At 47.5% G+C, this 15,835-nt stretch overlaps 1 protein-coding gene across 4 annotated transcripts in view; it reads left to right on the forward strand.

Annotated features, from left to right (window-relative positions):
* The window catches only part of PPP4R3B (protein phosphatase 4 regulatory subunit 3B), a 130,879-nt gene that overhangs the window by 78,700 nt on the left and 36,344 nt on the right, over positions 1-15,835 (forward strand). The window lies entirely within an intron of this gene.

Below are 15,835 nucleotides of genomic sequence, written 5' to 3' on the forward strand. Positions count from 1 at the left end.
GTCGCTGTGTGTGTATTGCGATCGGCCGACCGCCCGTACACATGCTGCGGCGGCCGGCGGTGATTGACAGCTGAACTGCATGCCCGCCCAGTTCATGACGTCAGTCCCCGACGAATAGGGCAGTGTGTATGCTCAACACACTGCCCGATCAGTCCATAGATATATCTGCAGATCAATTGATCTGCAGATATATTTAATAGTGTGAATTTAGAATAGGGGAGTAGTGCAAATATTATATCTCCCTCTATCCTGATATCTCTCTCTGTCTGTTGTGTTGAGAGTGCTTGTGGGAATTGTATGCGTCTCCACTCTGTCCATCACAATGGCAGGCAATGGACCAGCGAACAAGGCGTCGCAAAAATTATTTGTCTGCGCGAAGTGTAACAAAAAGGCTCACACAGATGACTTCTCCCTCAGTGAAGCATGTGCTTCATAGTCTATACTCGTTAATCCGTCCCAAGACGCTAATTTCTTTTTCATCCTCTAGGGGTCACTGGAGTACTCTTGGGGATATGGACGGCTTTAGCAGAACAGGCACTGAATATTTAAATTCAGTAACTCTCCTCCCCTCCATATTCCCAGAGTACCTCAGTGTTTTTTACTGAGCCGAACAGGAGCGATAGAGAGGATGAACAATGGAGAATTACATATAACAACGGACAACAATAAAGTTGACACATAACGTAACTGACAACTAAACAGTGGACACCAGAACCGATAGAACTTGAAAATTTGAACCAGTCGGTGAGAATGTGTTACCATAAGATCCACTGAACTTACCACAAACCAGGTAAAACTGCTCTGGGTGGGCGTCCAGTGCCCCCTATGGATTCAAAGAAAAGGATTTACCTGGTAAGTACGGAGTACCTCAGTGTTTTTTCTGTGCTCACAGCAGTGACACGCATGTGTGGACCTTCCACACTTTGATATTTTATACTTTTTATTTGTATTTTTGTTTTTATTTATTTTTTTACAACTTAGGCATATCCCTTCCCAGTTTATCAAAAAACTTGGGTCCGGGATAGTGCACGCAGCACGGAAGCAGCGCCTGGCGTGTCGGTCCTCACAAAGAGCACCCTCACAGCCACACGCAGCTCGATCTGACTGCAGGACAGAAGAAGCCCCGTCATAGCCCTCACTACAGGAGATCAGGTATGCTGGGGGGACAGGGCGGTCAGCTCACGCTGCCGCCCCGCTGTGTGGGGTCCGTGCTTTCTATTCACAGACGCCCGCCCCAGCCGCTCCGACTAAGGCGCCCGCCACGCTGTATATAGACGGGGCTCAGCGCCCGCCAGATCCGCTCCACCGCTGCTCAGACCCGTCTCACACCGCTCACACATGCCAGCCGCACTTCCGCAGCACGGCCGCTCTCCACGCTATAGAGCGCGCTCCCCGGCTCCCTGCACCCGGTTTCCGGAACCCGCTCCCCGCTGGAAGACGCAGCGGTACATGGAGCTCAGGGGGAGGGGGGAGAAGTCTCCTCACAGGCAGCGCAGCTCCAAGGGGGGTTTTGTGGCTGCATGCATGGGCTGCATGGGTTATAACAGTTTTAACATAGGCTGTTAAGCCTATATTAACAGAGTTAGTTTGAAAGTTAGTTACAGGTTATAAAGACAGGTGTTATAACCTGAACTGTGATTATAACTGTAAGCATGGCATGGGGCCATTTTAACCATGCTTCCTGTTTCTTCCTGTTTGATTCCAGAATGTTCCTGTCCTACAACTCTACTCCACCGGATGGCGCAGGGGTGTTAGTGGGAATTTGGGATCAGGTTTCATACAGTACTGGCCACGTGCACTGCACTTCTGCCATATATATATATTAGACACACCTTAGTAACAATTTTACTGAGTCGTGCAAGTTGTCTGTCTTTGTATATTGTATTGTCTGTCTACATAATGAGTAAGGCACCAGCAAAAACTAAAAAGCAGTTTCACTGCAATGTCTGTAAGAGTGTGTTACCGGATGGTTCTACCACATGTACAGTATGTTTTGTAAATTCAGCTACAAATACAATTTCCGCTCCGGTTTCGAAGCCGGTTTCATCCCCGGACCCTCCATGGGCACTTCTAGCAGATGAAATGGCTGGGTTGCAATCAGAATTGTCCGCCGCTCGACACGAGCGGGAAGCGGCAAGATCTGAGTCTCGGGTGAGACCGCCAGAACTACCAGAGGGGTCTCAGCCTTTGCAAAGGTCCAAGTCCGCTTTGGGTAGAAGGGATAAATTTAATTTGTCTTATGATTTACCAGTTTCTGATATGTTGCATTCTGACGATTCTGTGCCAGACCTCACTGCACAAGATGAGGGTGAGGAGGGCGAATTGGACCAGCAGTCAGATAGTGAAGATTTTGACAGCCCAGGCATTGATAATCTCATCAGGGCGGTGTGTCAGTCTCTGAAGTTTACAGAGACTGAAGAACCTCTGACAAATGATGAGGTGGTATTTACTAAACGACAGAACTCCAGTGTGTTTTCCTGTTTCGGAATCTCTTAATAAGATGTTAGATACACGGAAGAATCCAGATAAATGGTTTTCCATACCTCGCCGATTTAAGTCTAGTTACCCGTTTCCAGAGTCTGTGGCATCTACATGGGAGAATCCGCCAATGGTGGATTCGTCTGTGTCAAAACTTACAAAAAAATTAACCATACCAGTACCAACTGCTACTACGCTTAAAGACCCTTCAGACCGTAAAATAGAAGCTATGCTAAAGTCCATGTATATAGCAGCAAGAGTGTTGCTTAGACCTGGGTTGGTTGGCATTTGGGTAACTAAGGCGCTAATGGTATGGATAACAGAACTCAAGTCTGCCCTACATGACGATCACCTTATACTTCTCGCTGATCAAATCTGTGAAGCTGCTGATTATCTATGTACAGCTTCTACTGACGTCTGTCAGCTCAGTTCTCGCCTTTCATCGTCGCTAGTTACGGCACGACGAGCACTCTGGCTGCTTTCTTGGCAAGCGGAGGCAGAGGTAAAGAGAGGTATAGAAGCGTTACCTTACGGTGGCGAGAAGTTGTTTGGTCCTTAATTGGACAAATGGATTTCTGAGGCCACGGGAGAGAAGTCTGTTTTCCTACCATTGCCTCCAACGGTACCTAGACGGAAATACTCTGGCCCAGCGTTCAAATCCTTTAGACCTCAGCCCTTTCGAGGCCGTGGTAGAGGAACAGCCACGCCTGGTAGAGGACGTGGTTTTCAACAAACCACCACCAGTCATCAGGACGCTAAGGTCACCGAAAGGCTAGTGGCATGACGGGCTCCCAGCTCATCTCTGAACTCCAGTTGTGGGGTCACGCCTTCAGACGTTCCATTTGGCGTGGTTTCAGACATTCACAGATGGGTGGATCCGCAATTTAGTGTTAAAAGGTTACAAGGTAGAGTTCGACTGTCTCCCGCCACTGCGGTTTTTCAAGACAGGACTGCCTGTGTCGGACGACAAGAGGGCGGTTCTGGAAATTGCTATTCAGTCTCTGCTGGATTCAGCAGTTTTGATTCCGGTCCCTGTACACCAACAAGGTCAGGGTTATTCCAGTCTGTTTGTGGTACCAAAGCCGGATGGCTCGGTCAGGCCAATATTGAACTTAAAGGGCCTCAATCAGTAAGTCACTTACTACAGATTCAAGATGGAATCCCTGCGGTCAGTAATTGCTGGTTCAGAGCCACAGGAATTCATGATTGCGCTGGATCTCAAGGATGCGTACTTACACATTCCGATTTGGCCACCTCATCAGAGGTTCTTGCGTTTTGCGATACGGCAAAACCATTACCAGTTTCAGGCTCTACCGTTTGGCCTCTCATCAGCGCCTCGGGTATTCACCGAAGTGATGTCTGTGATGATGGCTCATCTCAGATTCCTGGGAGTGATAATAGTTCCGTATTTGGACGATTTACTTATCAAAGCTCCGTCTCAACAGATGCTCCTCCAACATGCGTTGCTAACGTACAATGTGCTAGTTCAGCACGGTTGGATTGTCAACTTCAAGAAATCACATCTGATTCCGTCTTAACGACTTAAATTCCTAGGAATGATTCTCGATACGGTAGATCAAAGAATTTACCTACCAGAACAGAAAGTACGGAGAATTCGTCATCTGGTACAATTAGTGCTCAAGCAACGCACAGTCTCTGTACATTTGTGATTCGCCTGTTAGGCACAATGGTGGCGGCTTTCGAAGCGCTTCAGTTCGGAAGATATCACTCACGTCCATTTCAACTGGATGTGCTCGCACAGTGGTCGGGATCGCATCTGCAGATTCACCAGAGGGTGAGGTTGTCTCCACGGGCCAGAGTATCTCTACTCTACTCAAAGTACAGAATCTAACCGCAGGGAAACGGATCGGCGTCTGGAATTGGATAATTCTAACGACGGACGCGTTTCTCAGAGGTTGGGGAGCTGTGGTTCAAAATTGTCAGCTCCAGGGTCTCTGGGCGGATCACGAAAGATTGCTGTCTATAAATGTCCTGGAACTCTGGATAATTTACAATGCGCTACGACAAGCCGTGCACATGCTCCGGTGTCAGACAACGCGACGGCGGTCGCGTACATCAACAAACAAGGAGGAACAAGAAGCCGCATGGCCATGCGGGAAGTAGCTCGAATCCTCATTTGGGCCGAGCATCACCAAGTGATATTGTCGGCAGTGTTCATTCCGGGAGTGGACAACTGGGAGGCGGATTATCTCAGCCGTCGGGATTTTCATCCAGGAGAATGGGCATTAAATCCAGAAGTGTTTCACATGTTGGTCCAGAGGTGGGGTTACCCACAAGTGGATCTGATGGCATCTCGCCACAATCACCAAACGCCCCAGTATGTGTCCAGAACGCGAGATCCATAAGCAGTGGCGGTGGATGCTCTCACAATCGCGTGGCCGTACAGCCTCGTGTATCTGTTTCCACCGTTTCCGCTGCTCCCTCTGTTGCTAAAACGGATCAAACAAGAGTCCGCCACAGTCATACTAGTGGCGCCTCATTGGCCTCGGAGAGATTGGTTCTCGGATCTCCGCGGGCTACTCGCAGACTATCCTTGGCCGCTCTCGCTACCTCCGGATCTGTTACAACAGGATCCGTTCCTTTACCCCGATTTAGCACGTCTGCGTTTGACGGGGTGGCTGTTGAGACCGCCCTCTTAAGAAGAGAGGGCATTCCAGAATCGGTTATACCAACCATGTTACGTGCTAGGAAGCCAGTTACGGCAGCTCATTATTACAGAATTTGGCGTGCCTATATAGGTTGGTGTGAAGCTCGGAAGTTTCCGACATCATCTTTCAAGTTATCACGTCTTTTGTTATTTCAACAGACGGGGTTAGATGGAGGACTGCGTTTATCTACACTAAAGGTGCAGGTCTCTGCTTTGTCAATTTACTTTCAAATACGTTTGGCTCTATTGCCGTCTGTGTACACTTTTCTGCAAGGTGTCCTCAGAGTACAGCCTCCATTCATTCCACCTACAGCGCCATGGGCCTTGAATCTGGTTTTAGATTTTTTTCCAGTCTTCATATTTTGAACCCTTACCACAAGTGGATATTAAGTTTCTCACTTGGAAAACAATTTTTCTCTCAGCCTTAGCTTCGGCAAGGCGTGTTTCAGGTTTGGGTGCCTTGTCATGCAAGCCACTGTATTTGGTGTTTCATGATGACAGAGCGGAACTTCTGAGGAATCCCGCATTCTTGCCAAAGGTAGTGTCATCTTTTCACATCAATCAACCAATAGTAGTTCCTGTGTTAACAGGAGATTCTGGAACTTTGGATGTGGTATGCGTATCACGCGTTTATGTATCCCGAACGTCTACAGTTCGTAAGACGGATATGTTTGTTCTCTGTGATGCTGCCAAGACGGGTTGTCCAGCTTCTAAGCAGACCTTATCCAGATGGATTAAACTGACCATACTTCAGGCTTACCTTCATGCTAGGTTACAGCCGCCTACATCAGTAACAGCTCATTCCACACGTTCTGTGGGAACTTCATGGGCAGCTGGTTGTGGGGCTTCTACGACGCAGCTTTGCCGTGCGGCTACATGGTCATCAGTGCACACGTTTGTGCGCTTTTACAAGTTTGATACGTTTGCGGCATCAGCATCTAGCTTTGGCCGCCTAGTGTTACAGGTGCCAAACAGCTCTCCCGCCCACGGGGGAAGCTTTGGTACGTCCCAAGAGTACTCCAGTGACCCCTAGTGGATGAAAAAGAAAAAAGGATTTTGGTACTTACCAGTTAAATCCTTTTCTTTGAATCCATAGGGGGCACTGGACGCCCACCCAGAGCAGTTTTACCTGGTTTGTGGTAAGTTCATTGGATCTTATGGTAACACATTCTCACCGACTGGTTCAAATTTTCAAGTTCTATCGGTTCTGGTGTCAACTGTTTAGTTGTCAGTTACGTTATGTGTCAACTTTATTGTTGTCTGTTATGTTATATGTAATTCTCCATTGTTCATCCTCTCTATCGCTCCTGTTCGGCTCAGTAAAAAACACTGAAGTACTCTGGGAATATGGAAGGGAGGAGAGTTACTGAATTTAAATATTCAGTGCCTGTTCTGCTAAAGCCGTCCATATCCCCAAGAGTACTCCAGTGCCCCCTATGGATTCAAAGAAAAGGATTTACCTGGTAAGTACCAAAATCCTATTTTTCCTCCCTGGGTGGTAACGCTCGCCATTTCTCAATTACAATCTGATTTGACTGCTTTACGGAAGACTCGCAAGACGGTTACGGACTTCCGTCAAAGTGATGTTCCCTCTACTGCTACGGAACCGCCCTTGGTGGCAGGGCTAGCCAAGTCAGTTGAGGGTCTCTCAAAATGCTTGGACACGTCCAATAAACAGCTGCCGACAGTGGCTAAGGCTGAAAAGCGTTCAGTACCATTACTTCTGCAGTCTGATGAATCAGAAGAACTACTTCTCTCTCAGGACGAAGTTGAAGATGATGAACGGGAGTTGGGCGAGATTACTGACGTGGACGATGAAGTTTCTCCGGAATCTTCCCAAGGAGTTGAAACTCTTATTTTAGCAATAAAACAGGTTTTGAACATCTCCGAAACTACGGCACCGGATTTGCCAGATGCTGCCTTATTTTGTAGAAAACAGCGCTCATTGGTCACTTATCCTTTTCCAAAAAAGCTGAATGATCTGCTGACGGAGGCATGGAAAAACCCACACAAACTGTTTCAAATGATGGGTAAGTGGCAAAAGTTACCTCGGGTGGATCTCTCTCTCATCAAAGAAGACTGCGTTACCTGTTCCGGGCGCAACTTCTTTGAAAGACCCGTCTGAATGGAAACTGGATACCATGCTGAAATCCATTTATTCGGCCGCAGGTGTATCCCTTCGACCAACCTTGGTGAGCTCTTGGGTGAACAAAGCAGTGGGGCATTGGGCCACTAAGTTAATTTCAGAGTTACAAAATGGAGTTCCGATTGAAGAAGTAGTTATCCTAGCGGAACACATTAAGCAGTCGTCCGTATATTTATGGGAAGCGGCTAGAGATATCGGTCAAGTGAATTTGAGAACCTCGCTTTTGACTATTGCTGCCAGAAGAGTCCTTTGGCTAGATCAGGGCAGGTAGATACGGAGTCCAAGAGATCTGCGGAGGCACTGCCGTTTTATAGGTGACATTCTTTTTGGAATTGAACTGGATACGGTATTTTCACAAGCTACGGGGGGTAAATCCACCTTTTCACCGACCGTTCCACCACCACCTAAACGCTCTTATTCCCGGAATATCTTTTCGGTCCTTTCGTCCCACTAAATCTTTTAGAGGACGTGGCAGACATTCATCCTTGCGAGGGAGAGGTCGCGACAAACAACCAGTCGTTGCTCGTCGTCAGGACCCAAAGCCTACCGAAAAGACCGTGGCATGACGGTCTCCCATCCCACGAGGTCCAGGTACGGTGGGAGCCTAGCTTCGAAATTTTTAATATGCCTGGTTCAAGATATCCGACAATGTGTGGATTCGCAATATCTCCCAAGGGTACAAGTTAGATTTCGAACTTTTACCGCCAAAGAAATATTTTAAGACTAGTCTTCCAATTCTTCTGGACAAACTGTTAGCCCTTCAAGGTGCAATACAGACCTAAGTGGAATCAGCAGTATTAATGCTGGCGCCACCACTTCACCGAAAGAAGGGTGGTTATTCCAATATTTTTGTAGTTCCAAAACTGGATGGAACTGTTTTTAACATATTACCAGTTCAAGATGGAGTCGCTCTACTCAGTGATTTCGAGCCTGGAACCCAAGGAGTTCATGATATCAAGGATGCGTATCTCCGCATCCCGATCTGGGAACCTCACCAAGCGTTTCTCAGATTCACTATTCCAACAGGATCATTTTCAGTTCAGATCCTTGCCATTCGGACTGTACACTGCACCCAGGGTGTTCACCAAGGTCATGTCGGTGGTGATTGCTCACCACAGGTCATTAGGAGTCACAATAATACCATACCTAGATGACCTCCTCCTCAAAACTCCATTCGATCTCATTCTCCATTAGCATGCTCTATTAACATACAATGTGTTAGTGGAACACGGATAATCAGTTTTCAAAAAACCAACCTTCAACCGTCACAACATCTCCAGTTTCTCGGTGTGATCTAGGACACCAACGTGCAGAAAGTTTATCTGCCACAAGACAAAGCTCTGTCCTCAAATCACGAATAGTATCAGTCCATTTATGCATTTGTTTGCTTGGAAAAATGGTAGCTGCCTTCGAAACGCTGGAGTTCAGCCGTTATCATTCACGTGCTTTCCAGCTGGACCTGTTACGTCAATGGTTGGGGTCGCATCTACACCTTCAGCAGTTGGTTTGTCTGACTCCAGAGACACAAATTTCGCTTCTTTGTTGGCTCCAGTTGCACAATCTCACTGCGGGCAGGCATTTCAGAATATGGAACTGGACGCTCCAAACGACTGATGCCAGCCTCAGGAAATGGGGCACGGTTGTGTTGGTTTTCCATGTTCAGAGAATCACAGGTATCACTGTTGCCAATTTGTTGGAACCGAGAGCGATCTACAATGCGCTGGTACAAGCTGCCCACATTCTTCGATCCAAGGCAATAAAGGTTCAATCGGACAACGCGACTGCTGTAGCGTATGTAAACAGGGAGGAACTCGCAGCCGCCAGGTGATGCGAGAGGTGACACGCATCCTCTAGTGGGCAGTACGCAACGCTGTAATTCTCTCGGCGGTCTTCATTCCAGGAGTTGACAACTGGGAAGCAGAATACCTCAGCCATCAGGATCTACATCCGGGAGAATGGGCACTTCACCCAGAGGTGTTCGCCCTAACACAACACTGGGTGTGTCCAGAGGTGGATCTCCTGGCGTCCTGCCTCAATCATCAGCTTCCTCAATACATTTCCAGAACACGGGCTCCTCAAGTGGAAGCTGTAGACGCTCTGGCCGTATGACCTAGTATACATGTTTCCTCCATTCCCTCTATTGTCTTGTATTCTCAAGAGAATCAAACGGGAGTCAATCACTGATTTTGGTGGCACCAGATTGGCCTCGGAGAGCTTGGTTTTTAGACCTACACCTTCTGCTAGTGGACGATCCTTGGCCTCTCCCTCTACGTCCGGATCTATTCCAACAAGGGCCCTTCGAGCATCCAGATTTACCACGGCTATGTTTAACGGGATAGCTCTTGAGGCAGACATCCTAAAATTCAAAGAGATTCCAGAAGGTGTGATTCCCACGATGTTGCAGGCACGAAAACCTGTTACGGCAGCCCATTACCATCGCATCTGGCGGTCGTATATCTCTTGGTGTGACCGAAAAGGGTTTCAATCAGATTATTTTCACGTCTCATTGTTCTTGCTCTTTCTTCAGGCAGGTGTAGTTTCCGGATTTTGTCTGGGATCCCAGAAAGTTCAGGTATCTGCCTTACCTACTTTTGTTATCCAGAGACGCCTTGCGCTCCTACTGAATGTGCAAACTTTCCTACAAGGGGTCCTACGGGTACAACCCCCGTTTGTTTCTCCTACAGCTCCTTGGCTTTTTAAATCGACTGCTGCATTAATTAGTGACCCTGTTTTGAACGCTTGGAAGAAGCAGACCTTAAATATGTTACTTGACAACTGTTTGTTTCTTTTTCATCCACTAGGGGTCACTGGAGTACTCTTGGGATATGGACGGCTTCCGCAGGAAACAGGGCACTGAATATTTAAATTTAGAACTCTCCACCCCTCCATATCCCAGAGTACCTCAGTGTTTTTTCTGTGCTCACTGCACTAACAAGGCTTGTGTGGGGACCCACACTTTTCTTTGAATATATTTTTATTTTAATTTTTACTTTTTTATTACAACTTAAACACATCCCTTCCCAGGGGGAGGGAGGGGGAGGGGGTGGCGCGCTAAGGTCACCAACAAGCCAGTGGCTTAACGGGTTCCCAGGATATTTCGAATATCCAATTGTGGGAGCACGCCTTCAGACGTTACATTTGCCGGGGTTCCAGACATCCACTGATGGATGGATCCGCAATTTAGTGTTAAAACAAAGCTGTCTCCCGCCACTGCGCTTTTTCAAGACAGGACTGCCTCTGTCGGACGACAAGAAGGCGGTTCGGCAAATTGCCATTCAGTCTCTGCTGGATTCAGCAGTTTTAATTCCAGGCCTTGTACAACAAGGTCAGGGTTATTATTCCAGTCTGTTTGTGGTACCGAAGCCGGATGGCTCCGTCAGGCCAATATTGAACTTAAAGGGTCTCAATCAGTAAGTCACTTACTACAGATTAAAGATGGAATCTCTGCGGTCAGTAATTGCAGATTTAGAGCCACAAGAATACATGATTGCGCTAGATCTGAAGGATGCGTACTTACACATTCCGATTTGGTCACCTCATCTGAGGTTCTTGCTTTTGCAATACGCCACAACCATTACCAGTTTCAGGCTCTACCGTTTGGCCTCTCGTCAGCGCCTCGGGTATTCACCAAAGTGATGTCTGTGATAATAGCTCATCTCAGATCCCTGGGAGTGACAATTGTTCCGTACTTAGACGATCTGCTCATAAAAGCTCCGTCTCAACAGATGCTCCTCCAACATGCGCTGCTAACGTACAATGTACTGGTTCACCACGGTTGGATTGTCAACTTCAAGAAATCACATCTAATTCCGTCTCAACGACTTCAATTCCTAGGTATGATTCTCGATACGGTAAATCAAAGAATTTACCTACCATAACAGAAAGTACAGATTATTCGCCATCTGGTACAATTAGTGCTCAAGCCACACAGTCTCGGTACATTTTGTGTATTCGCCTTTTAGGAACAATGGTGGCGGCTTTCGAAGTGCTTCAGTTCGGAAGATTTCACTCACGTCCATTTCAACTGGATGTGCTCGCACAGTGGTCGGCCTCGCATCTGCAGATTCACCACAGGGTGAGGTTGTCGCCAAGGGCATGGGTGTCTCTACTCTGGTGGCTCAAGGTACACAATTTAACCGCAGGCGGCGGATGGAATTGGATAATTCTAACGACAGACGCGAGTCTCAGAGGTTGGGGAGCTGTAGTTCAAAATTGTCAGCTCCAGGGTCTCTGGGCGGATCACGAACGATTGCTGTCTATAAATGTCCTGGAACTCTGCGCAATTTACAATGCGCTACGACAAGCAGTACAATTGCTTCGGTCTCAGACTGTCCAGGTGCAGTCAGACAACGCGACGGCAGTCGCATACATCAACAAGCAATGAGAAACGAGAAGCCGCATGGCAATGCGGGAAGTAGCTCGAATCCTCAATTGGATACCACCAGGTGATATTGTCGGCAGTGTTCATTCCGGGAGTGGACAACTGGGAGGCGGATTATCTCAGCCGTCGTGATTTTCATCCAGGAGAATGGGCATTAAATCCAGAAGTGTTTCACATGTTGGTTCAGCGGTGGGGTTACCCTCAAGTGGACCTGATGGGGTCTCGCCACAATCACCAAACGCTCCAGTATGTGTCCAGAACGAGAGATCTAAAGGCAGTGGCAGTGGATGCTCTCACAATCGCTTGGCCGTACAGCCTAGTGTATCTGTTTCCACCGTTTCCGCTGCTCCCTCTGGTGCTAAAACAGATCAAAAGAGTCTGTCACAGTCATACTAGTGGCACCTCATTGGCCTCGGAGAGCTTGGTTCTCGGATCTCCACGGACTACTCGCAGACGATCCTTGGCCGCTCCCACTACGTCCGGACTTGTTACAACAGGGTCCGTTCCTTTACCCCGATTTAGCGCGGCTGCGTTTGACGGGGTGGCTGAGACCGCCCTCTTAAGAAGAGAGGGCATTCCAGAATCGGTTATACCAACCATGTTACGAGCTAGGAAGCCAGTTACGGCAGCTCATTATTACAGAATTTGGCGTGCCTATATAGGTTGGTGTGAAACTCGGAAGTTTCCGACATCATCTTTCAAGTTATCCCGTCTTTTGTTATTTCTACAAACGGGGTTAGATGGAGGACTGCGTTTATTTACACTAAAGGTGCAGGTATCTGCTTTGTCAATTTACTTTCAAAGAAGATTGGCTCTATTGCCGTCTATACACACCTTTCTGCAAGGTGTCCTCCGAGTACAGCCTCCATTCATTCCACCTACAGCGCCATGGGACTTGAATCTGGTTTTAGATTTCTTACAGTCTTACAGCAAGTGGATATAAAGTTTCTCACTTGGAAAACAATTTTTCTTCTAGCCTTAGCTTCGGCAAGGCGTGTTTCGGATTTGGGTGCCTTGTCATGCAAGCCACCGTATTTGGTGTTTCATGATGACAGAGCGGAACTTCGGACGAATCCTGCTTTCTTACCAAATGTAGTGTCATCTTTTCACATCAATCAACCAATAGTAGTTCCTGTGTTAACAGAACATTCTGGAACTCTGGATGTGGTACGCGCTTTACGCGTTTATGTATCCCGAACGTCTACAGTTCATAAGACGGATACGTTGTTTGTTCTCTATGATGCTGCCAAAATAGGTTGGCCATCTTCTAAGCAGACCTTATCCAGATGGATAAAACTGACTATACGTCAGGCTTACCTTCATGCTAGGTTACAGCCGCCTACATCAGTTACCGCTCATTCCACATGTTCTGTGGGAGCTTCATGGGCATCTGGTCGTGGAGCTTCTACGACGCAGCTTTGCCGTGCGGCTACATGGTCATCAGTGCACACGTTTGTGCGCTGTTACAAGTTTAATACGTTTGCGGCATCAGCATCTAGCTTTAGCCGCATAATGTTACAGGTCCCAAACAGCTCTCCCGCCCACAAGGGAAACTTTGGTACGTTCCAAGAGTACTCCAGTGACCCCTAGTGGATGAAAAAGAAAAAAGGATTTTGGTACTTACCAGGTAAATCCTTTTCTTTGAATCCATAGGGGGCACTGGACGCCCACCCAGAGCAGTTTTACCTGGTTTGTGGTAAGCTCAGGGGATCTTATGGTAACACACTTTCACCGACTGGTTCAAATTTTCAAGTTCTATCGGTTATGGTGTCAACGGTTTAGTTGTCAGTAACGTTATGTGTCAACTTTATTGTCCGTTATGTTATATGTGATTCTCCATTGTCAACCTCTCTATAGCTCCTGTTCGGCTCAGTAAAAAACACTGAGGTACTCTGGGATATGGAGGGGTGGAGAGTTCTAAATTTAAATATTCAGTGCCCTGTTTCCTGCGGAAGCCGTCCATATCCCAAGAGTACTCCAGTGCCCCCTATGGATTCAAAGAAAAGGATTTACCTGGTAAGTACCAAAACCCTATTTTCTCTACTGGCCATAGCTTAAGCCCGGAGAGTATCTGAATTAAGTGCCTTGTCTGGTATGCCTCCCTACTTGATTTTTTCATTCTGATAGGGCAGAGTTGCGAACACATGTTTCTTTTCTTCCCAAGGTCATGTCTGCTTTTCATATCAATCAGCCTATTGCGGTACCGGGTGTAGTATGGCTGACCGGCGGTCTCCTGACCTCCAGTCAGTTTACCGACGCCGGGATCCCGGCAGCATACCGACGCCGGGATCCCGGCGGGGAGGGGCGAGTGCAGCAAGCCCCTTGCGGGCTCGCCACGCTGCGGGCGCGGTGGCAACCTGCGGTCGCCACGGGTTCTATTCCCACTCTCTGGGTGTCGTGGACACCCACGAGTGGAAATAGTCCCTGTTGGTCGGCATGCCGACCATCGGGATACTGAGCCGGCGGGATGGTGGAGGAGGTCATGTGACTGTCGGTCAGCAGACCGCCGGACACATGAATACCACCCGCGGTACCATCCCTTGCAGGAGGATTCTGGGACACCTTTGGATGTAGTGAGAATGTTGAAGATCCTCGTGGAACGAACAGCACTGTTACGAAAGACTGATGCTTTATGATATCCCGCGTCGAGGGTGGCCTGCTACTAAGCAGACCTTGGCCTGCTGGGTTCAGTTGACTATTCGTCAGGCCTATCTACACCAATCTTGGCGATTTCCATTAACCATTGCTGCCCACTGTACATGCTCATTTGGGTCTTCGTGGGCCGCTAGTAGGGGGGTTACCACGTCTCAACTCTGTAGAGCAGCCAGTATTCATACGTTTGCTAAATTCTACAAGTTTGACACTTTTGCGGCTTCATCTTCACGGTTTGGCTCTCTTGTTTTGCAAGTTCCTCATCGATCTCCAGCTGAGGGGGGAAACTTTGGGAAGTCCCCACAGTCTTGAAGTTGTGCCAGTGTCCTCCAGTGGCTGACAGAAAAAGCAGGATTTTGGTATTTACCTAAAAATCCCCCTTTTTTTTTCTTTTTTTTTTTTTAAGCCATTGGGGACACTAGCTGCCCGCCTGTCGCTGTTCTCTTGCCTTCCTTGTTGTTCTGTTGTGTTTAATTTAGTTATATACTCTCTTCCTTCGTCTTGTTTCTGTTCTCTTCTTCCCGTCTCCTCTTGGCTAATTCATAACTGAGGGATGATGGAGGGATAGAGGGGGAGGAGCATGTTTCACTTCTTAGATTATTTAAAGTGCCGGCTCCCTGTAAGCCACCATCACCCCACAGTCTTTAAGTTGTGCCAGTGTCCCCAATGGCTTTCGAAAAAAGGATTTATCAGTAAGTACCAAAATCCTCCTATTACAGTATGATATAATGACCATAAAGAATACAATTTGTAATGTGGAACTTTTATTTGTTGTGTGCGAACTGTATTCAGAGCGCTTTTTTTTTTTTTTGAAAGCCGGAGATTTTGCTTTTGTCTTAAATCTATAAAAAGGCACAGTGCATTAAATTAAGGATTGAATGACCATTAAACCTTATGTTACTTACCCAATAGAGTTTGCTACTAACAGTAATATGCATAATAAGCTATGTAAATATGATGGGGTAGGGGAGAGGAGTAGCTTCATTTGTCACATTATTATGCATACGGACTATCCACCACAGTCTCAAAGCAGCTACAAATGGTTTTAGCCACTGTCTATATTTGATGTAGTTACCATTGTGTACATGGTAAATGTCTAACAGCACAAGTTACGTAATGATGTGTTATGACACCAAAACCTTTCTGCTCAAAATTTCTGTGCTGGCTGTAGTCTCTGCCCTGTTACTGTTCTGTGCTGGCTGTAGTCGCTGCCCTGTAACTGTTCTGTAGCAAAAAATAATAAATCTGCACAGGATATAACGATTTCAATTCAGTGAATTTGATGATATAGGCAATCATGTGATCAAGCTCTCGGAGCGAAACGTACGTCACTTTCCGGTCCCGGCGCCCGAACTTCCGGTTTCACGGACCGCGGCCGCCGGCACCTCCTGTCTCGATTCCTGCACGTCCACTGATCTGAGTGTCTCCCATAGGGGTCAGGGTAAGACAGCCCTCGGCTCTCAGCCGAAAACTGGCTCTTCCTGCCCAAATCGTGGCTCCCCCTTTCCTC

The sequence above is a fragment of the Pseudophryne corroboree genome, chromosome 4 (assembly GCF_028390025.1).
Source record: "Pseudophryne corroboree isolate aPseCor3 chromosome 4, aPseCor3.hap2, whole genome shotgun sequence".
Taxonomy (NCBI): domain Eukaryota; kingdom Metazoa; phylum Chordata; class Amphibia; order Anura; family Myobatrachidae; genus Pseudophryne; species Pseudophryne corroboree.